This window comes from Nicotiana tabacum, chromosome 19 (assembly GCF_000715075.1).
Source record: "Nicotiana tabacum cultivar K326 chromosome 19, ASM71507v2, whole genome shotgun sequence".
Lineage (NCBI taxonomy): Eukaryota > Viridiplantae > Streptophyta > Magnoliopsida > Solanales > Solanaceae > Nicotiana > Nicotiana tabacum.
In genome coordinates this window covers 16,580,362-16,605,310 of record NC_134098.1, presented here as the reverse complement: position 1 = coordinate 16,605,310, position 24,949 = coordinate 16,580,362, and positions in this window count along the sequence as shown.

Below are 24,949 nucleotides of genomic sequence, written 5' to 3'. Positions count from 1 at the left end.
ACTCATTTCGGCCACCATATGGGGAGCATACCTTGCTAAAGAATCAAATTGTATACTATACTCTCGTACACTCATATTACCCTGTCGAAGGTTCAAGAACTTATCAGCTCTTGCTCGTCGTATCTCAACTGGCAAGTAGTGACGAAGAAAGGCCTCAGAAAATTCCTTCCACACGGCTAGAGGAGCGTTCGGACCCCTAGATCTCTCCCAACTATCATACCAGAAAACCGCTAAATCCCGTAACCGATAAGAAGCCAACTCTACTGCCTCCGTATCACTAGCATGCATAACCCGCAATGTACGATGAACCTGATCAATAAATGTTTGTGGGTCCTCCTTGGGATCTGATCCGGTAAACACTGGAGGGTCTAGATTAATAAAATCACGAACTCTCGCACTAACCGGTTTATCAGCAACACCGGTATTCTGCCTCTGAGCCTGAGCAGCTACCAAGCTAGTCAACAACTGCACTGCACTGCGCATATCGTGGTCTGTAGTGCCAGACGGTGGAACTGGATGTACTGGGTGCCTCCTAATATCCTCTGGAGAAGACGGAGAGGTATGAGACGGCATCTCACTATGAGCCTCACTTTGGCCTGCTCTGGTTGGAGGGACCTGAATGTTACCCTCGCCCACAGCTGTATCAAGCCGTTTACTAATCGCTTGCTTCCTAGTCGAAGGCATCGCTGAAAGAAAACAATGTGAATATTAGATATGAACACTTACGACTCAACTCTACGCACGATCTAGATTTAGGAAGAAGGTAACAACCCTAGATGTCATGTAGCCTCCTGATTATAAATGTGGCGCGCTACACATCCATAATCAAAACTCTACTAGACACGGCTCATAGACAACCCCTAGGACAGACTTGCTCTGATACCAAGTTTGTCACGACCCAACTGGAGGGTCATGACTAGCACCCGGGCCATACTTGCCGAGCACCAACGTACATTTTATCTAACCTTCCTTATTATCTTTAAGGGCCGACAAGACCAATATAAATGAAAGACATGGATCATGAACATCCAACAATGAAAGATAATGTCATGAACATACGTAACATGGGACGACAAGACTGTCAAGAAACTATATATAAGGTACGAGCTACCATGGTGCCATGAAAGACTATACAACAAAAATCAGCCGACAAGGCATTCCAAACCATACATGAGTCGACACCTGTCTATGAGCCTCTAAAAGAACATAAGTGCTACAACATTGCCGGAACAGGGCCCCGACATACCCATAATGTCTATAACAAAAATGCATACCAAGACCACGGCAAGTCCGAAGAAAGGATCTTGCCAATAACGCTGAACCGGATAGCCTACTGTGATGGGGGAGCTGCGTCTACCCGTCTATCAGGACCTGTAGCACGACATGCAGCGTCCACAAATAAAAAGGACGTCAGTACGAATAAAGTACTGAGTATGTAAGGCAGAATAGCATAAGTAAGAACAATAATGTAAACAGTGATAGGGAATATACAACCTGTGACATCTGGGTACCTCTGAGGGCTACTGACATGAAATACATGATACATACATATATATATACATAAACGTTTAAAACATATGCCTTTGTGGGAATCATCATCATCATATCGTACCCGGCCATAATAGGCTCGGTAAAACGTACCCGGCCATCATAGGGCTCGGTAGAATCGTACCCGGCCACGTGGAGCTCGGTAAAACCCAACTGATCAGTGGTTGCACAATAGGTGCCGTACCCGGCCGACTATAGCGCGGCTCGGTAGAGTAAAATAGATACATATATATGATGCATGCTGGACTCATTGGAATCACATTTTGAACCTTTCAGAGTGACATAAGGTTGGTATCTTTCGTACACGTTATTAGGATTAACTCTTCATCAAGAATCTTGTAAGAATCAGGAACTACCAACAACATTGATAATATAAGAATAAGAGAAGTAACATCAATATCAATCGTTTCTTAAGAAGGGCAGCAATGTAAGTACTGCTAGCTTCTAAGAGTAGAGTATCTTTGGGAGCTCGTTCATTACATTATGTACAATCGGAGTCGTGCAAAAGAATGAAGGGGATAGCCTCACATACCTTGTATATACTGCCCAACCTCAAGCTATGCAAATGTCACGACTCCTTAGTCTACAATAAAAGAAATGACACTATCATTATCGTTTAAGCGTCGTAACTATTATGTATCGACCGCAACCTATTTTACGATGAAACGGACAGCACTTCCCCCCTTTATATGACTTCAAACAAGTCAATACAATCACCAAACAGCCCAAACAACATCATTAATAATCATATTGAGCCTCCAAAACAGTCCACCAACTAACAACATTACTACCAAGCCTTTCGATATATATTTCACAAGTTCTAGCATCAACGACTTAGCCACAACTTGGATAATCTTAAATATATATAGAGTAAGAGGTTCAATACCTTTAAACAGAAAGAACAACTCCAATTTGACCTTAATTTTCCTCGAAATATCCCTTCAATTCTGCCACAAGAACAAGGAAGCAAAACTAGCAATTAATTCGGGTTTTTCGGCACTAGAATTACTTTAGAAGACTTGAAATCACCTAGGGTTGATATTAAAAACTTGAAGGTGTATTTACAGAACATAAAGCACTTAAAACAACCTCCCACACGAGCTGGAACAACACAAAAATCAGCAACAACAAGAAAAACAAGAAACTTACTAGCACCACGGGATTCCCGACATTTGATTTGTGTTGTTTGCCCTTTGTTTGGGTCTTGGATCATGAGAGAACCTTGAGAGAATGTTTTTAGGGTTATAAGGTCTGAATATACTGAAAAATAATGACTTAAAATGGGGTTGAGTTATCTTATATATGTCCAAATGTCTTAAACCGCCTTAATGGGCCCCATAGAGAGCAGCTTGGCGCACTCTCGCAAAAACGCGAATATCTCTCTATTCCGAGATCGTATCGATGAACGGTTTAATGCGTTGGAAACTAGACTCATAGATCTTCAATTTGATAGGTAGATCACTCCATAATTCCAAGCACATTGGGAGTAAAATGCAGTAACATTTGACCTAAAGTTTAAGTAAAATTATAAACCTAAGTTGCGACAACTTTTATCGACTTTTATTTCATGACTCGCTTGACTTCAAGACTTATGATGCGGATATTATATGATTCAAATACATTAAAACAAGACCTCTTGGGACAGTTAATCACCTCTAGTGTTATCCGAAAATACGGGTTACAACATCCTTGATTAGCTTAACTTCAAATACTTGTTAACCACTCTTATACACCCTTGTATCGTTTAAGACCAATAGGATTAACTTATTATCATCTCAAAGATAATCTCTTCTTGGATTTACGTCGACTACCTTACGGCGTGATCTATGATATGTGAATTTGGGTTGTAACATTTTACTTCTATTAGGTGTATTTAAGGAAATTTTCCTTTTTAAAAGTTAAAAAGGAATAATTAAATTGGAGGTTCTCGTATTGGCTTGCCTAATGGCGGCATTGGACGCCATCCCAATCTATTATATGTTTTGGGTCATGACAAACAAGGTGTTTAAACTCTAAATGACTGGTTGGATTGTTATATTTGATTTATTAAAATAAAAAATCGATAGTAATTGGTTTAATTTGGTTTTAACTAAAATAAGTCAAACCAAAACCAAACCAACCTGACATTACATATTTACAATTTTAAGAAATTTTGATACATAAAAGTATGGTAAAACGGTCTTGGAGCCACTTAAACTTGCACGAGTTTGTCATCCCTGTAAATAAACTTACACATTTTTTCATTTAAGTACTTTAACTTGACTAAATAAGCACTAATAAACACCTATGACTTTGCGTATGTCTCAATCGCGTTGACTTGGATGACAGGTGGGGGTGTTCATGGTTCGGTTTGGATCGGGTTTTTCCTAAAATAGAAACCAAACCAAGTAAGTCGGTTCTTCAAATATTGGAATCAAACCAAACCAATTAAGTCGGTTTTTTATCTATTCGGTTTTTTGGGTTTTTCAGTTATTTATCGGGTTTTTTCTTAAATATGAGACATACATTACTAAATACGTATTCCGGCGACTACATTTTTAACGTAACACTATCAAACCAATTGCTCTTTGAGAAATCTATCATTTACTAAGATATATTGATGATAATTGAATCAAATAGTGATGAATAATAATTTAAGTACGTAATTAAAAATAGATTATTTTTAACATGAAATAAATTCTTGTACTTAGCAAAAGAAAACTACCAATCAAACTAGAATGTAAAGGCAAAGAATAAGATTATTATAATATCAAAAGATTATACTAAAAATACAAAACGACTAATATGTACCATAAAATTTTAGAAACTTTATATATATATATATATATATATATATATATATATATATATATATATATATATATATGTGTGTGTGTGTGTGTGTGTGTGTGTGTGTGTGTGTGTGTGTGTGTGTGTGTGTATAGCTACTTCTATAGTCGGATTGGTTCGGGTTTCTTTTGGTTATTTTTTTATTAAAACCAAAACCAAATCAAATTTGATCGGTTTTAAAATTCAAAACCAAAACCAAACCAAATCTAAGAAGTGTCAGTTTTTTGGTCGGTTTGGTTCGATTTTCGATTTGTTTCGATTTTTTGAGTTTTTATGAACATCCCTAATGACAGGTCATATACTTAGTCTTTTATTACTTCACACATATAATTTGTGGAGTCCACCTTTTAAAAAAATTAATTTTGCAAATTTTATAATTCTTTAGTCAATTTTGAATACTTTTGTCTTCCCCTTCACCGTATTTCCAATCTTCTAGCACCACTACCTCATTTCTTCCACCTCCCTCTCTTCTTCTTTTCCTTCTTCAAAATCTATATCAGCTTCACCACGGTGAACCGCTGATTTTATCCATCCTTATGGATAGAATTTACCAAATCCGTTTCGGTGAGGATCTCTCTTCTATTTAATCATCATCTTTATTTTCCTCTCATTGTTTTTTTTTTCAAAATCCTCTCTCAAAAAACTCATATCATTAAACAAAAAAGTCCCAAATCGAAAATCACTAGAGCCGTCAATGCTACCAAAGAATCAACCTCAAATGCATCAATTGTTGCCACTACCGCTACCGATTTAAAACAACCCCATCAACTACAAGACAAGACACCCCCTTCGTAATTTATGGTTTCAAGAATTTTAAATTTTTCCACGTAATCTTTATGAGATTTGTAAAAAAAGAACAAAAAAACAAACAAATGATGAGTGATGATGGCCATAAATACTTAAACGAGGAAGAGAAGTGTAACAACCCGGCCGGTCGTTTTGAGAGTTGTAGCCCCATTTTCCTATTTACTGCTCATTTTGTACTTTATAGCTGTTATGTGACTTGTCGGGGTAGTCGGTTCGGGTCCGGAGTAATTTCAGAATGAAATGAGATACTTAATCTCAAGGTTGAAAGTTTAAGTTGAAATGATTGACAGGATATTGATCTATGAGTAAACGACTCCGGAATAGAGTTTTGATGGTTTCGTTAGCTCCGCTGGGTGATTTTGGACTAAAGAGTGTGTTCGAATTGTGATTTGGAGGTCCGTAGTGGAATTGGGCTTCAAATGGCGAAAGTTAGAATTTTTCAAAACTTTGCCCGGTAATGGACTTTTTGATATCGGAGTCGGATTCCGATTCCAGAATTTGGAGTAGGTTCATAATGTCATCAGTGACTTGTGCGCAAAATTTGGGGTCAATCGGATGAGTTTTAATAAATTTTGGCATCGTTTGTAGAAGTTGAATTTCCTTAGTTTCAATAGACTTGAATTGGGATGCGATTCGTAATTTTGAAGACGTTTGATATAATTTGAGGGCTCGACTAAGTTCGTATGAGGTTTTAGGACTTGTTGGTATATTGGTTGAGGTTTTGGGGGGCTCGGGTTGATTCTGGATGGTTAACGGATTAAAAGTTGAAGTTGAGTGATTGCTGAAGATGGACCTCTGCTGGTGTAACCGCACCTGCAGAGCTTTGATCGCAGGTACGAGCTCGCAGGTGCGGGCTGGCTTGCGCATGTGCAATATTGGAGGGAAGTGTGAAGGTGGTCACATGTGCGAGGAGTTTTCCGCACCTGCATAGCCGCAAGTGCGGTGAGAGGTGCATAGAAGCGGAAGACGCGCATGTGTGATAGGGAGTTCCGCATCTGCGTGACCGCAGATGCAGCAGGAGGACCGCAGAAGTGGAAGTGGGAAGATGAGCTGGGACAGCAAAAATGACTTGGATGCTAGTAGAAGCGAGTTCGCAGAAATGGAGTGAGGGACCGCAGGAGCAGAATAGCCCGCAGATGCATGTGTGATGTCGCTTCTGCAACGACGCAAAAGCGGTTAAGTTCCCCCAGAAGCGGAAGTGCTGGGTAGATTACTAAAACAAGGGTTCGTGATTTTGGCCTCATTTCAAACATTTCAAGCACAGGTTTGGGCGATTCTTGAGAGGATTTTTTAGGGGATTCTTGAGATAAGTCCTTGTGCTCATTTTTTTTATCAATAACCTTGCTTCCCCATTAGTTTTCCCACCTAATTGGTGTGTATTTAGGGTGTAAATTGGAAGTTTTAGGCTAGGGATTTGGAGAGTTTGGTTTGGGGATTTGGGTGACGATTTGGTGTCGGATTTTGATAAAGTTGGTATGGTTGGACTCGTGGTTGAATGGACTTTCGGGTTTTGTGACTTTTATCGAATTTTGAGACATGGGCCCGGGAGCCGGTTTTGAGTTGATTTTTGACTTTTGATTAATAGCATAGCATTTTCTTATAGAGTTGATTCTTTTAGCCCGTATTGATTATATCTAATTGTTTATGGCTAGATTCAAGTCATACAAAGGCCGTTTCGCGAGGCAAGGGTATATTGGAGTAGAGATTTGCTCGAATTGAGGTAAGTAACAGTTCTAAATTTGGTTCTGAGGGTACGAAACCCCATATTACGTGTTATGTATTTGGTTATGAGGTGACGCACATAATAGGTGACGGGCATGTGGGCGTGCACCATAGGAATTGTGACTTGGTCAAATTCCATTGAACTGTGTAGTTAAATAATCTGTTGTTATCTGTACATTCTCTATGTATTAGAGAAACTGAACCACAAGTTATGTTAGAAATCATGTTTCGACTATTTGTTGACACTGTAGGGACTCACAGAGGTCGTGTACATGTCGAATTATCTGCTAAATTTGTTATTTTGTACTCAGTCACAGTTTTACTTGTACATTATTTCTCAGTCTCTATTGTTCCTTGTTGATACATTATATCATTTCTGTTGGGGCTGATTTTCATGATTACTGAGAGCCCGAGAGACTGGAGAGATTGATGACTGAGTGAGGTCGAGGGCCTGATTGTGAGATATTGATAATATAGCACGTGAGTTGTCCGTGTATCATGTGAGTTGTCCGTGCGGATCCAGATATTATACTATAGCACGTGAGTTGTCCGTGCAGCACGTGAGTTGTCCGTGCGGATACTTACCGAGTCTATACACACTCTCAGTGAGCGCAGGTGCCTACTGTGTGCGAGTGCCGAGAGCCGAGTACCGAATGCCGAGTGCTGAGTGAATGGGAAGGCTAAGTGACTGTGGCCCTGAGACGATGCATTTGATTTCATTATTGTTGCACTTAGCTGCCATGTATCACTGTCTTGAATTTCTGAAAGATATTACATTTTGTTTCAATCGAACTTGAAAGCATGCCTACCTTCCTATGTTGAAATTACTGTAATTGAACTATAACTGTGAAACTCATCACTACTTTCAGTTCTTTATTTAGTCTTGTTACTTATTGAGTTGGTTGTACTCATGCTACACCTTGCAGTTCGTGGGCAGATTCAGGTGTTTTCGGACACAGTGGGTGTTGATTCCACCGTACAGTTGATCTTTCGGAGATTCCAAGGTATGCTGCCTGGCGTTTCGCAGACCTTGTTTCTCCATTCCTATCTTTCCATTTATTGTATTTAATTTCAGACTATCATAGACAGTATATTCTAGACTTGTGATGTATAGATGCTCATGTACTCTGTGACACCCCAACAGTTGGGAACTTCCGCGTTGTGTTTTGGGTTTCTATCCCTATTTTATGAGAACTTTTATTATTTAAACTGCTTTAATTTATTTCTGTTAAAGCTGTTGGAATTATTTAGAAAGGTCGACTTACCTAGTACCACGATAGGCGCCATCATGACAGGTTAGGATTTTGGGTTGTGACAAGTTGGTATCAGAGCCTAGGTTACATAGGTCCCATAAGTCACGAGCAGGTTTAGTAAAGTCTTGCATATCGGTATAGAGACGTCTGTTCTTGTCTTCGAGAGGCTACCAAACCCTTAGGAAACTTCATATTCTTGTATTCTTGTCGTGCAAATTTGTTGATTCTGATAACTAAACTTCTGTATTCTATTCTCTCACAGATAGTGAGGACACGTGCTACCGGGCAGGATGGACAGCCACCGGTACCACAAGCTAGGGCCATGAGAGGCTGAGGTCATGGTAGGGGCAGAGATGCATCTCATACAACAGCTAGAGCAGTACTTGCATATCCACCAGTTGCTCCACCTCAGGAGCAGGTTCCAGATGTGGCCGAGCCAGTGGGGCCAGCTTAGGCACTAGTTGTGCCCAGCTTAGACCAGATATTGACTGTTTGCACTAGCCTTGCTTAGGTGGTTTTGGCCCATGCCACACCAGCCACTTCTCAGGCCGGGGGAGGTACTCATACCCGTACTGCTTGTACTCCAGAGGAGGTGATGCAGAGACTTCATACACCAGGGGTACTACCAACCCAGCTGATTGCAGTTGCTCAGGCCCCGGTGGTCTCCGTTATGACTGATAATGAGCAGAGGAGACTTGAGAGATTTGGGAGACTTCAACCTCCATCATTTAGCGATGCTGAGTTAGAGGATGCCCAGGGTTTCTTGGATAAGTGCCAGCAGATTCTTCGAACTATGGGTATTTTGGAGACCAATGGGGTCCCGTTCACTACTTTTCGGTTTATTGGGACTGCCTTCAGATGGTGGGAGTCTTATGAGAGGTGCAGGCCAGTCAGTGCAGCAACACTTACATGACAGGAGTTCTCTGTACTTTTCTTGGAGAAGTTCGTGCCGTAGTCTCATAAGGAGGAGCTGCACAGGTAATTTGAGCAGTTACGTCAGGAGGGTATGTCTGTGACACAGTACAAGATAATGTTTTCTAAGTTGGCTCATCACGCAGTTTGGTTGGTTCCCACTAATAGGGAGAGGATTAGCATGTTCATTGATGGCCTCACATATCAGTTGTTGTTGCTTATGACTCGGGAGAGGGTGTCCGGTGCTACTTTTGACGAGGTGGTTGACATTGCTCGACAGATAGAGATGGTCCGTATCCAAGAGAGTGGTGAGAGGGAGGCCAAGAGGCCTCGAGGTTTGGGTGATTTAGATGGTGTACCTTCTAGGGACAGTCCTACCACAAAAGGGGTCGTCCTTATAGGCCCACTTAGATGACTCATCCGGCTCATTGCGGTGCATCAGCGAGCCATAGTTCTTACAGTGCTCACTCAGTCCAGTCTTCATTCAGTGCACTACCAGCGCAGAGTTCTCACCATGCCTCGTCCCCTTTTCATTTCATTGGCACTAATGGCCATAATTATAATATCAATCTTGGCACGTTGGCCATATTCAGTATTTCATGCTCACCTTATCAATTTCAAATATCAACCTCATCATCAATGATCATGCCCAACTCTAATCCTAAAAAGGATAAGTGGTCGCTACAAATATAATCCTGTCTAGAAGTCCGGAGTCGAATCCCACTGAGAACTAAGTTTAGCTATAGCTTTTTAATATCACTAAGAAGACAAGTTTGAACAATTTTCTAAATTATAAAGATTGAGATTTATATTTCTAACAAATTAACTAGCAAATACTAGAAAGCGGTAAAATTATCAACTAACGAGACAAAGGGTTGAAGACAAGACTAAGGAGGTCTAGAGTTATGATTTCCCCAATTGTCGGAATCCTTCCCGCTGTGTCTTCTATAATTTCGCCTAAGTATTCTCTACCGATCGTGAGTACTTTGGTTGTCGTAATTCTCTCTCGAGAAACTACCGCAATTTACTATATGTATTCTCTCGAACTACACTAACAGGTACTTAATTCACCGCTCACTACGATCGCACCAAAGTTTCGTTATCTCTAACCCCGCCTTTAAACCCTCTGCATTGATCTCTCACATACGATAGGAGTGATGTTGTTCAATAACTACCTAAATATATACTCTCTCTTGAGCAGTACACACTAAATAGGCACAGTCAATTGATGGCTATTCAATCAACAGCAACAAACACATAGTTGAATAAGTAGAGAAATTCAACAGCTCAATTATATTAAAACATAACACGAATTCATCCTCCAAAAGGTTCCATCAAAACCCTAGATAACAAATTAGCTATTCATAATAGTATGCATAACTACAATACTAGAATTCATAACCAATAATAGAAATAGGAAGAAGGAAGTGAGAAACTTGTAAAATAATTCTCCGCCTTGCTCCTAGTGTGTTCTTGCCTCCTTAGGTCGAATCCCTAGTCTCCTTAGCCTCATTAGGTCTAAATTGTGTCAAAAATATACCAAAAGTACTCAAAAATCGTTTTTCCATGTATATATACCAAGTAGGGTCAGGCCCAAATAATTATACCTTCTACTATGCGAAAAAGGACACTTTTTCAGGTCAGGACGTCCGCGGCCGCGGATATTACCCCAGTGTTCTGCCTCACATCCGCGGCCAGATACGCGGCCGCGAATTCGACCGCGTTTTTCACCCCGTTGTGTTTGGAATTTGGACAAACATCAAACGTGAAAGTTGTAGCCCTTTGAATTCAATTTCCAACTATATATTGTGGAGCCCAAATAGAGTTCTTAGAGAAGAGTTATGTGCATTTTACTAGACAGTGCGCAATATGCCTACTCGATTCTTTGTTCGTTCTTAACTATCATCAGTTGATCCCCGAACACGATCCCGGCTTAATTCCTTGGGCTTTAACTCAGACTTCAAAGCTCCAAATCACTTGAATTCATTTCCTAATATCTACGTAGCTCGTAATCAGTCCTACAAGGCATAAAACACACAATTGTGTAAAACACTAGCGATTAAAGCTCAAACTCAATTAAAGTGCAGTAAATTAGAGTGTAATAAGCGACTAAAATTCATAATTATAGCCTATCATCAATCAACAATAAACACAATTCAAATCAAAGTGTGTAGTACACATGTGAGCAATTTAGAGTCTAATGCACATTGAGATATTTCATAAAATTTGGCATAATAGCCTTCATTTGAAATTGACTTAAAGTCGAAACATTATTAATGCACAGTCCATTTTTTAACACATCCTCAATTGGTAACATAACATGAATAAAGCATTTGGGATGCTTGTTGAACATATATCTTTCAACCCAATCTTACTCGGAATAATCAATTTCATAATCAATCACTCGGGACTTACATAATTTACATGAATATCGTGGGATTCAATTCTAAGAGAAGAGTTTAGCCAACATATCTCAATTGAGCTTCCTTAAACTCTAAAACGTTTTGTAATTCTTAACAACTTTAATCTATTTTAGAAATATAACAAATTGAATTAAAATTAGGAAGATGATTATGGTTCTAGCTCATTTGATCATTTTATCAAACACTAGGTGTGCACAAGGTTTCAAGGTCCTTTTATGGAGGATTCCATCATCCCACAACCCAATATTTACCATGCTTAGTTCAACAATCTTCCTACACCTATTGATATCACATGCATGTAAAATAATCAACTCTCATGCCCAAATATTATCTTGCTAATTATTCATTTTAAGATGATTTCGAAATTAGGGTTTAGGGTGTAGAATCTTACCTCTAAGATGAAGACCTAGTGAGCATGCCTTAATCTTCCAAAACTTGAGCAAGATTTGAATAACAATTATTGAAGAACACCATCTTACTCTAGGGCACTCTCTCTCACTCTAAAATGTTAGATTATATCTCAAAAATGGCCCAAAACGTGTATTTAACGAAGTAGGGTCGGGTTTTCAAAACCCAAAAATGGAGCTCCGGAACGGTTCTGCGGTTATATATGTGACCGCATAATGGTCTCATAATTAGTTACAAAATAACCAAAAGACATGTCTGTGTATGCGGTCACTATGTGGTCTGCATAACTGTTATGTGGTCGCATAATGCACCGCATAACAGTTATGCGGTCGCATAGTCGACCGCATAGCTGCTTCCAGAATGGCCCTCTCTTGCTCACTTCTGCGGCCACTATGCGGCCTGCAGAGTGATTATGCGGTCGCATAATGGACCGCATAAATGCACTTTTCTGCCAAAATTTTTCCCTCAAACACGTAAGCCTAGTCTGGCACCATGAAACATTATTTTCTTTGCACATTTCATCGGGCTTTACACTTAAGAACTTCAAAATTTTCCGGGGTATTACATTCTCCCCCCGCTTGTTTTATACACACACTAGCAGCCCCAAATTTGACTAACTCCCTAAATTTCAAAAATATTCGCCAGAGTTTCCCTTGTAACTAGGCCTATCCACCTGTTAGAGAGCCCAGAAACACATCCTAACAACATATACGTATTCCAACGACGTAACATAATACAAAACAACACCAAATATGGTCTCATAGGTTTCCACAAGCAGTTTCTCGGGTTATCAGGTGTAGCAGTTCCGTTAGAGGAGGGGTTGTTTTGAGTGCAGAGACTTTAGTCATATCAAGAGAGATTGCCCTAGGTTGTTAGGTGGGGCTCCACATCAGAGTTCTCAGCTGATAGCACCAGCACGAGTAATTACACCACCCACTCATCTAGCTCGGGGTGGGGCCCAGGCGGCTAGAGGTCGCCCAAGAGGGGGAGGCCGATCAGGTGGTGGTCAGGCCCGATTCTATGCTATTCCTGCCAGACCATTTGTTGTTACTTTCGATGCGGTGATCACATGTATTGTCTCAGTATGCCACAGGGATGCTTCTGTATTAAAATACCTTGGTTCCACTTATATGTATCATCATATTTTGCTCATTATCTGGATATGCTTCGTGAGTCCTTAGTTTCACTTGTTCAGGTATCCACACCAATGGGCGATACTATTATTGTGTACCATCTATATAGGTCGTGTGTAGTGACTATTGGGGGATTTGAGACTAGAGTTGATTTTTGCTACTTAGTATGGTTGACTTCGACGTGATCTTTGGTATGGATTGGTTGTCTCCATGTCATGTTATTCTGGATTGTCACGCTAAGACCGTAATGTTAGCGATACCAGGGTTCGCCGAGGATTGAGTAGAGAGGTTCTCTAGACTATGTTCCCAGTAGAGTGATTTCATATTTGACGGCCCAACGGATGGTTGGGAAGGGTTGTTTATCTTACTTGGCCTTTGTGAGGGATGTTAGTGCTGATACTTCTTATATTGATTTTATTCCAGTGGTGCGAGACTTTTTGGATGTGTTTCCTGCAGACCTTCCGAGAATACCGCCCGATAGGGATATTGATTTCGGTATTAACTTGGTGTCGGGCATGCAGCCCATTTCTATCCCACCGTATCGTATGGCACCGGTTGAGTTGAAGGAATTGAAGGAGCAACTTCAGGAATTTCTTGATAAGGGGTTTAATAGGCCTAGTGTGTCGCCTGGGGGTGCACAATTCTATTTATGAAGAAGAAGGATGGTACTGTACAACTGTGTATTGATTACAGGCAGTTGAACAAAGTTACAATCAAGAACAATTATCCTTTGCCACGTATTGATGATCTATTTGACCAGCTTTGGGGAGCGCGTGTGTTCTCTAAGATTGACTTGAGGTATGGGTATCACCAGTTGAAGATTCGGGACTCGGATATTCTAAAGACAATATTCAGAACCCGTTATGGTCATTATGAGTTCCTCGTGATGTCTTTTGGGCTGACCAACTCCCCAGCAGTGTTCATGCACCTGATGAACAGTGTATTTCAGCCTTATGTAGACTCGTTTGTCATAGTATTCATTGATGATATCCTGGTGTACTTTCATAGCCAGGAGGATCATGCCCAGTATTTGAGGATTGTGTTGCAGTAGTTGAAGGAGGAGAAGCTTTATGTTAAGTTCTCCAAATATGAGTTTTGGCTTAGTTCAGTGGCATTCTTGAGGCACGTGGTGTACAGTGAAGGGATTCAGGTGGATCCGAAGAAGATAGAGGTGGTTCAGAGTTGCCCTAGACCATCCTCATCTACAGAGATTCGGAGCTTTCTCGGCTTGGCCGGTTATTATCATCGCTTCGTGGAGGGTTTCTCGTCTATTGCATCGCCTTTGACCAAATTAACTCAGAAGGGTACTATTTTCAGGTGGTCGGATGAGTGTGAGGAGAGCTTTCAAAAGCTCAAGACTCCCTTGACCATAACTCCAGTGCTAGTTCTACCTTCAGCTTCTGGTTCTTATACCGTATATTGTGATGCTTATCGAATTAGTATTGGATGTGTTTTGATATAAGAGGGTAGAGTGATTGCTTATGCTTCGAGTCAGTTAAAACCCCATGAGAAGAACTACCTTGTCCATGATTTGGAGTTAGCTTCCATCATTCATGCATTGAAGATTTGGAGGCATTATCTCTACGGCATGTCTTGTGAGGTATTTACGGATCATCGGAGCCTCCAGCACTTGTTCAAACAGAAGGATCTAAATTTGAGGTAGCAGAGATGGTTGGAGCTGCTAAAGGACTATGATATCACTATTTTGTATCATCCCAGGAAGGCCAATATGGTGGCTAATGCCTTGAGTAGAAAGGCGGTGACTATGGGCAGCTTTGCATTCATTCCTGTTGGTGAGAGACCTCTTGTAGTAGATGTTCAGGCCTTGGCCAACCAATTCGTGATATTAGATGGTTCGAAGCCCAGTCGTGTTCTAGCTTGTGTGGTATCTCGGTCTTCCTTATATGATCGCATCAGAGAGCGCCAATATGACGATCCCCGTTTGCTTGTCCTAAAGGACACGATTCAATAGGGTGATGCTAGAGATGTTACTATTGGGGATGATGGGGTATTGAGGATGCAGGGTCAGATTTGTGTGCCTAATGTAGATGGGCTATGTGAGTTGATTCTTGAGAAGGCCCACATTTTGCAGTATTCCATTCATCCGGGTGCTGCTAAGATGTATCAGGACTTGAGGCAGCATTATTGGTGGTGAAGAATGAAGAAGGATATAATGGGGTTTGTAGCTCGGTGTCTCACCTGTTAGTAGGTGAAGTATGAGCATCAGAGACCGGGTGGATTGCTTCAGAGGATAGAGATTTCAGAGTGGAAATGTGAGCGGATCACCATGGATTTTGTAGTTGGGCTCCCACGGACTTCGAGGAAGTTCGATATTATTTGGGTGATTGTGGATCGCCTGACCAAGTCCATGCACTTCATTCTAGTAGGTACTACATATTCTTCAGAGCGGTTGGCTGAGATTTACATCCGCGAGATTGTTCGCCTTTATGGTGTGCCGGTGTCTATCATTTCAGATAGGGGTACGCAGTTTTGGAGAGCCGTGTAGTGAGAGTTGGGCACCCAGGTTGATGTGATGACCCAAAATATCATCTTTAAATTTAATAATTAATTTTGTATTCTAAGACCTTGAAAAGCACTATTTATCATTCCTCGACTTGCGTGCGCAGTCCGTAAAATTTTCCGGAAAGTTTTCAGGTGAAAAATGAATTAAAATGTGAATTAGAGCTTTAAAACTCAACTGAGTTGACTTTAGTCAACATTTTCAGCAAACATACTCGGATAAGTGTTTTGACAGTTCCGGTAGGTCCGTATCGTTATTTGGGACTTAGGCGTATGCCCGGAATCAAATTTCGAGGTCCCTAGCCCGAGATATGGAATTTTGATGAAAAATTAAAAGTTTAAGTTCAAATAGTGACCGGATGTCAAATTATATGCAAATGACCCCGGAATAGAATTTTGATGATTCCAACAGCTCTGTATGGTGATTTTGGACTTAGGAGCGTGATCGAAATTTTATTTGGAAGTCCGTAGTGGAATTAGGCTTAAAATGCCAAAAGTTAAATTTTTGGAAAGTTTGCCCGAGGGGTTGACTTTTTGATATCGGGGTCGAAATCCGATTCTGAAAATTTTCATAAATCCATTATGTCATTTATGACTTGTGTGCAAAATTTGAGGTCAATCGGAATTGATTTGATATGTTTCGGCGCAAAATATAGAAGTTGGAAGATTTGAAAACTCATAATTCGATTCGATGCGCGATTCGTAATATCGGCGTTGTTTGGCATGGTTAGAAGCCTCAACTAAGTTCATATTGTATTTTGGAACATGTTGGTATATTTGGTTAAGGTCCCGAGGGCCTCGGGTGGATTTCGAAAGGTTAACGGAATGGATTTCGGACAAAAAGGAACTGCTGGAATATTTCTGCTGCAGAAGCTATTTTTGGACAGCAACCGATGCAATCGCAGAGCTGACTTTGGAAGCTTATATCTCGAAATCTATAAGGAATCTGAACATTATCAAAACATGAAAGTTGTAGCCCTTTGATTCTAGTTTCCAGAATGATAAACCATTTATCATTCAGACATTTATACAAAATGTTATGATCGATTGACTGAAGCTGGTACTGCAGATTTTGGCTACAGCAATGTGCATCGCCAGAAATTTCTGCTGCACAGGGCTGACTTTGGGAGCTTATATCTCGCAATCTATAAGGAGTTGGGCGATGAGAAAAACATGAAAGTTGTAGTACTTTGTATCTAGTTTGCAGAACTTTAAACCGTTTGGCAGTTGGAGTTGAGTACAAGAAGTTATGATTGATACACTACAGGCTGTCGAGAAAGAGTTTGATGTTTTCAACATAAGCATGTAATGATCCAAAAGTCCATTTTTAGTTCTAGAGATCGAAATTCGATTTTGAGACTTTCGACATTTTGATAATGAATTATAGGAGTGATCTGGAAAGTTTGGTCAAATTTCATCAAGTCGCGTTGAGTTTTAGGCGCGAAATATAAGTTAATTGTTTAACGAGCGAAATTGGTATCACATTGAGCAAATGAGCTCCGAATTGAGTTTTGATTGAACGAATGGGTTCGTAGTTTTATTGTTGACTCATAGGAACAAGAATCGTTGAATTCCGAGTTCGTATGATGGAGTTAGAGCCTTTTTAGTGAAATAAAACTGCTGGTGTAAATAGTCCTAGTGTGCACCTTTAGCGACCAGATGTGACACTTTTAGCGACGGGATTGGACTTTTAGCGACCGTAATAGTGTTTTTGGGGCAGAAACTTAAGGACCAAAAATGGCCATTTCCTTCATTTTATTTTGGAGCACGGTTCTTGGGCGATTTTGAGGATTTGTTCAAGACTTCAACTGTGATTATATTTAATAAATCCATGGTTATATTCATCATTAATTTTGGATTTAAATGGAAGAAATCAAGATTTTTGCAAAATCTTCCAAAAACAAAAATTTAAGATTTGGAGGTCGAGTTGTTATCGGATTTTGGTAAATTTGGTATGGGTGGACTCGTAATTGAATGGGTTGTCGGATTTTGTAAGTTTTGCTGGATTCCGAGATGTGGGCTCCACAGGCAAATTTTGAGCTAATTTCGGATTTTAATGAAAATGTAATATTTTCTTATGAAATTGATTACTATAATTTTTGTTGACTGTATGGAATTAATTATGACTAGATACGAGTCGATCGGAGTCGGAAATTTGAGGAAAAAGCATAATACTTGGTTAAATTGGAGCAAGTCGAGGTAAGTGACTTGTCTAACCTTGTGTGGGGGAAATTTCCCTTAGGATTGGTATTGATGTGATTATTAAAATGTGTTGAAAGTCGTGTGCACGAGGTGGCGAGTGTGTACACGGTCTAAATTGCGAAAGATTATATTTTTAAATTGTGTAGATCAATGTTGCGCATTTATTAAATTATTTTATCTTATTATATTCTTCATCATTGATATGAGATATATACTTTAAATTTGTTTGATCTTTTCTAACTAATTATTTTACCTGTTTAGTTGAAACTTGGTTTCTTTTATTCTGTGCATTATTTGAAGGTTGATTTTATTTAAATTAAATATTATTAATATGAAGTATTTGACATTTTAAAACTTGATATTGAAGCAACGCAATAAAGATTTTGAAATATTATTTTCCTAAATTATTTACTCCTGAATATTTTTATACTCATTGTGAGGGAGCCGTGAGCTCTTTATTGTGGAAAACTATTATTGATAATTTATTTTGGCATGAGCCGTGAGCTCTTTATTGTGGAAAAATATTATTGTTGAATTATTTTGGCAAGTTAAATTATTTGAGCACTTGAGGTGCAAATTGTGATATATTGTGATATTGATACGCATGCGGTGGTATAAGGTCTGAGTGTTGAAACGCATGCGGTGAGATAAGGGTGGCTTGATACGCGTGGCTAGTAGGGGAACTACTAGAAGTCATGTGGTATGATAATGGTGGCTAAAACGAGGGATGCTATTTTGGGAAAAATATTTTCTTTAAAATTAAATGTGAAGGCTCCCGCGGTGATATAAGGAAATGAGATATTGTGAATTTATTTATGATTTGGGACTACGAGGCGGTACCTCGGGAGTGCCCTTGTTGATATTGATTTATGGCCATAGTTGCTTTCGATTAATTGTTGTGATTTTCATAAAGTTGAAGGAAATTCTGTTTCGATTCCACGAGATATTATTTGTAATTATTTGATGTCATTAAATGTGACATACTATTTGATTCATTTCCAATGTCATTTTATTTTACTACATTGATAAACATTTTACCATGCCATTATTATATTCCAGTAGGGCCTCACCTGACCTCGTCACTACTCTACCGAGGTTAGGCTTGGCACTTACTGGGTACCGCTGTGGTGTACTCATACTATACTTCTGCACATCTTTTTGTGCAGATCCAGGTACATTTTACCAGCCTAGACGTCAGTGAGTTACATGCGCACGGAGACTTCGAGGTATATCTGCCAGCGACCGCAGACTCCGGAGTCCCCTTCTATCATTTTATGTTGCTTCCTTATATTTTATTTAGACCTTGACATATAGAGACATAAAGAATAAATTCTTAGAAGCTTGTGACTTATTTCTACCAGGTTTTGAGAGTTAAAATTATTTGAATTGTAGTTTATTTATTTAAGATATTTATTATTATTCTGCATTGATAGGCTTACCTAGTCTTAGAGACTAGGTGCCATCACGACATCCTATGGAGGGAATTTAGGGTCGTGACAAGTTGGTATCAGAGCACTAGGTTCATAGGTGTCATGAGTCACAAGCAGGTTTAGTAGAGTCTTGCAGATCGGTGCGGAGACGTCTGTATTTGTCTTCGAGAGGCTATGGAACTGTTAGAAAATATTTACTTCTTTGACTCCTTATCGTGCGGCATTGATTTAGCTTGAAACATATATCTTATATTCCTTTGTATCCACTCGTGTATGACATTGCGCACTCGGTATCAGTTGTGCATCGACGATTCATGATGCCGTAGATGGACTATGAGGGAGTCAGAGATGCTCAAACATTGCCTCAACGTGTGATTCCGACTGAAGATACGGACGTATTGAGAGATCACCTAGTGAATCATGTGGGGGTGCAACGGACGTTGGCATCTCGTTGATTTATACAAGCTGTGAAGATTATTATTGTGGATCATCGGACGTTGTGACCTATGACTTCGCGCTGAGTAGGGGGAGTCCACTACCAATGGGTGGATTGCGGGTCATGTATTATATCAGTTTTGGCCTGTAATGTATATATGTGGTACTGAAAGGTTCCCTAAAATTTACACATATTTAAGACCTGAGATTTTATAGAGGATAAGGTTGGGACTTGCGGTATGTCCGCCTCCTTAATAATCCTATACTTCAATACCAAAGGAGTTATAGAAACAACTCTAAATTTATAGAAGGTCTACTCAGCATGGACGTCACGGTTGTGGATTTTGGAGTGCTTCGGAGTAAGTATAGTTGTTGACGAGATTCTTGACTATGTGGTTCGTGCAAAGATTTGTCTGTATGGAGCTCTACTTTTGTGATCGTTGTGTATAAATAGGGGTAAGGGTTACCCCAAAGAAGAACCAAAGAGTATGTTAAGAAATGGGTCAGCTCAACACTATTGAGTCATCATAACAAAAGAAGAAATTCGCCTTGGGAGAGATAATTCTCCACCGGTGTTCGTGGAAAGCCTATGAAGAGAGCAGACCAGCCAATGCAACACCGCCCACTTGGCTCAGTTCTCAGAAATGCTTTTGAAAGAGTTTGTTTTCTGGACTCTCCGTAATGCGTGGCGCATAGGGTTTGAACGGTTGCATCATGTCACCATTGACGATGTCAGAATATGCCATTAAGTTCAATAAGTTAGCCCATCATACTCCTACTTTGCTTTCTATAGCCAGAGGGCGAGTCCATAGACTCATTAAAGGACTCAATTATGATCGTAAAATTTTGTACGACTCGGGAGCTATAAGCTGATACTTCATTTCTGCTAGTTGTACAAATTGCCAAGATATTAGAATGTGTTCGGGGTGAAAAAAAATTAAAAAAAAGGAAACTAAGGAGACCAAGATGTCTCAAGGTTCTGAGGGATTCAGTGGATTCTACTCTACAAGTATAAATCATTATGGAGAGGGCTCGGGCAGTCGGCCACCCCAGTTCGCACATCGGATTACTCGGGGTGCTCCAATAAGTTCTTTTAATGCACCACCAACATGAGTTCCTACAATGGTTATTCCAGTTATCCGGCACAGACTCAATATGAACAGCCTAACCCGCAAAAGGGTTGTTATGAATACGGTGATACTAGGCACATCATGAGAAAATTGTCCCAAACTTGGGAGAGACATATTTCATCAAAGCACTCAGGCTACGTGCCTTATTGAAGTTACTACACCACCCACACGACCAGTTAGGGGTGGAGGACAGGCGAGTAGAAGGCGTCCTAGAGGTGGAGACCCAGCTGTTGATATATTTGTTTTATGGTATGGTGGATGTCGCTACATCAGTTGGTGTCGTTACAGGTACGATCTTGATATAATAAAAAGGAATAATTTCCTTAAGTTAATTCAGTTCTTAATATCGAAACGAGTCTTCCTATTGTGCTCCACTTATGAGTGAGCTTCATAATTCTATAATTTACTTATGTGTTTACCCCTGTTGGGAGATTTTATGGAGATAACTACGCCTATCATTTTGTGTTGGTCACTAATAAGAGCTTCGAGGCTAAATGTGGCTTTCTATTACTCATTTCGGTAAATTTGATGTAAATTCCGAATAATTAATTGCAAATTATGAATTATATGCCCTACCGGTGTGGGGTTCATTATGTGTTGTGATTTGGTGTAACCGAAATTATTTAAAAGGAGAAAATAGAAATTTTCAATTGGCACGATGTGCATATTACTTGTGATTCAGAACTGAGGACGAGATCATCACATTTTTATATAAATTGATATGTTTAAACCGGGCTACGAGCTGCGGTGGAAGTTATATAAGGACGAGATCCTTGTGAGAAAAATTCTTGTGTTTAAGTTCTCTCTTGTGAAATTAAATTTGTACTATAGTACTAATAGGGAGTCATGCCTGTTAGGCTTATTTGAAAATTCTTATATGAAATTCTCTGTGCATAGTTGTCAAATTCGTGTTGTAATTATTAATTTTTAACCTACGAGGTAGGTGCCCGCCTAGGTGGCGTTAAATGTGACTCGTTAATTCAGGTAAATAATTATGAAGTCTTCATGCCTTGCATTTAGTTATTAGTATTGTGAAGGTTTGCAATGAGATTTTTGTTAACATGAGGTTAAATGACGATTCTGTAATTGATTATGAATAACTATTAAGACCAAATTGATTCAAGAGGGTGCCCCATTTGCAGGGTCAGACGAGTGTGAGTTAAGTTTTCAGAAGCTCAAGATCACTTTGACTCTGACACAAACGTTGGTATTACTTATATATTCAAGGTCTTATACTGTGTATTGTGACGCATCGCGTATTGGTCTCGGCGCGATATTGATGCAAGACGGTAGGGTGATTGCCTACGCGTCCAGACAGTTAAAGTTACATGAAAAAAAAAATTCGGTCCACGACCTTGAGTTAGCAGCTATTGTTCGTGCCTTGAAGGATTTGGCTCCATTATTTGTACGGTGTCCATTGTGAGGTCTATACCGATCACCGAAATCTACAATATCTGTTTAAACAGAAGGATCTTAATTTGCGGCAGCGGAGATGGTTGGAGTTACTTAAGGATTATTATATCACCATTCTCTATCATCTTGGGAAGGCCAATGTAGTGGCCGATGCCTTGAGTCATAAGGCGGAGAGTTTGGGCAGCTTAGCATATTACCGGTAGTAGAGAGGCCTTTAGCCTTGGATGTTCAGGCCTTGGCCAACCAGTTTGTTAGACTGGATGTTTCCGAGCCGAGCTGAGTTTTGGCTTGTGTGGTTTCTCAGTCTTCTATTTATGACCGTATCAGGGAGTGTCAGTATGATGACCCCCATCTGCTCGTCCTTAAGGACATAATTCAGCACGGCGATGCCAAGGAAGTCACTATTGGAGATGAAAATGTATTACGGATGCAGGGAAGGCTATGTGTGCCAAATGTAGATGGTTTGCGCCACTTGATTTTTCAGGAGGCTCATAGTTCGCGGTACTCCATTCATCCAGGTGCTGCAAAGATGTATCAAGACTTGAGACAACACTATTGGTGGAGGCGGATGAAGAAAGACATAGTGGAATATGTATCTCGGTACCTAAATTGTCAGCAGGTGAAATATGAGCATCAACGACCGGGTGGATTGCTTCAGAAGTTGGAAATTCCAGAATGGAAATGGGAGCAGATCACTACGGATTTCATTGTTGGGCTCCTACGAACTCGGAGGAAGTTCAATGCAGTTTGGGTGATTGTGGATAGATTGACTAAGTCAGCTCATTTTATTCCTGTGATTACTACTTACTCTTCAGAGCAGCTGGCTCAGGTATATATTCGCGAGATTGACAGACTTCACGGTGTACCGGTATCCATCATCTCTGACCGGGGTACACAGTTTACCTCACGGTTTTGGAGGGCTTTACATAGAGGGTTAGGTACTCGTGTGGAGTTGAGTACAACATTTCACCCTCAGACGGACGGGCTGTCCGAACGCACTATTCAAATACTAGAGGATATGCTTCGTGTGTGTGTGATAGATTTTAGGGGTGCTTTGGATCAGTTCTTACCACTTGCGTAGCTTGCTTACAACAACAGTTGTCAGTAAAGCATTCAGATGGCTCCGTATGAGGCCTTGTATGGTAGGTCGTGCCAGTCCCCAGTGGGTTGGTTAGAACCGGGCGAGGCTAGGCTATTGGGTACAGACTTGGTTCAGGATGCCTTGGAAAAGGTTAAGTTGATTCAGGATTGACTTCGTACAGCCCAATCTAGACAGAAGAGTTATGCAGATCGGAAGGTTCGCGATATTGCATTCATGGTTGGTGAGCGGGTATTGCTCCGGGTTTCGCCTATGAAGGTTGTGATGGGGTTCGGGAAGAAGGGCAAGTTGAGCCCTAGGTATATTGGGCCTTTAGAGATTCTTGAAAGAGTTGGAGAGGTGGCTTACAGACTTGCGCTACCACCTAGTCTCTATGCAGTTCATCCGGTATTCTATGTTTCTATTCTTCGAAAATATCACGGGGATCCGTCTCATGTGTTAGACTTCAGTTCGGTTCAGTTGGACAAGGATCTATCTTATGTTGAGGAACCAATGACTATTTTGGAGAGGCAGGATCGAAATCTGAGGTCAAAGAACATTGCTTCCGTGAAGGTTCAGTGGACGGGTCATCCAGTCGAAGAGGCGACTTGGGAGACTGAGCATGATATGCGCAACTGTTATCCACACTTATTCACCAGCTTAGGTACTTTTTCTAACTCTGTTCGAGGACGAACGTTTGTTTTAGAGGCGGAGAATGTGATGACCCAAAATGTCATCTTTAAATTTAATAATTAATTTTGTATTCTAAGACCTTGAAAAGCACTATTTATCATTCCTCGACTTGCGTGCGCAGTCTATAAAATTTTCCGGAAAGTTTTCAGGTGAAAAATGAATTAAAATGTGAATTAGAGCTTTAAAACTCAATTGAGTTGACTTTGGTCAATATTTTGAGAAATGGACTCAGATAAGTATTTTGACAGTTCCGGTAGGTCCGTATCGTTATTTGGGACTTAGGCGTATGCCCGGAATCAAATTCCGAGGTCCCTAGCCCGAGATATGGAATTTTGATGAAAAATTAAAAGTTTAAGTTCAAATAGTGACCGGATGTCAAATTATATGCAAATGACCCCCGGAATAGAATTTTGATGATTCCAACAGCTCCGTATGGTGATTTTGGACTTAGGAGCGTGATCGAAATTTTATTTGGAAGTCCGTAGTGGAATTAGGCTTAAAATGCCGAAAGTTGAATTTTTGGAAAGTTTGTCCGAGGGGTTGACTTTTTGATATCGGGGTCGAAATCCGATTCTGAAAATTTTCATAAGTCCTTTATGTCATTTATGACTTGTGTGCAAAATTTGAGGTCAATCGGAATTGATTTGATATGTTTCGGCGCAAAATATAGAAGTTGGAAGATTTGAAAACTCATAATTCGATTCGATGCGCGATTCGTAATTTCGGCGTTGTTTGGCATGGTTTGAAGCCTCAACTAAGTTCATATTGTATTTTGGGACATGTTGGTATATTTGATTAAGGTCCCGAGGGCCTCGGGTGGATTTCGGAAGGTTAACGGAATGGATTTCGGACAAAAAGGAACTGCTGGAATATTTCTGCTGCAGAAGCTATTTTTGGACAGCAACCGGTGCAATCGCAGAGCTGACTTTGGAAGCTTATATCTCGAAATCTATAAGGAATCTGAACATTATCAAAACATGAAAGTTGTAACTCTTTGATTCTAGTTTCCATAA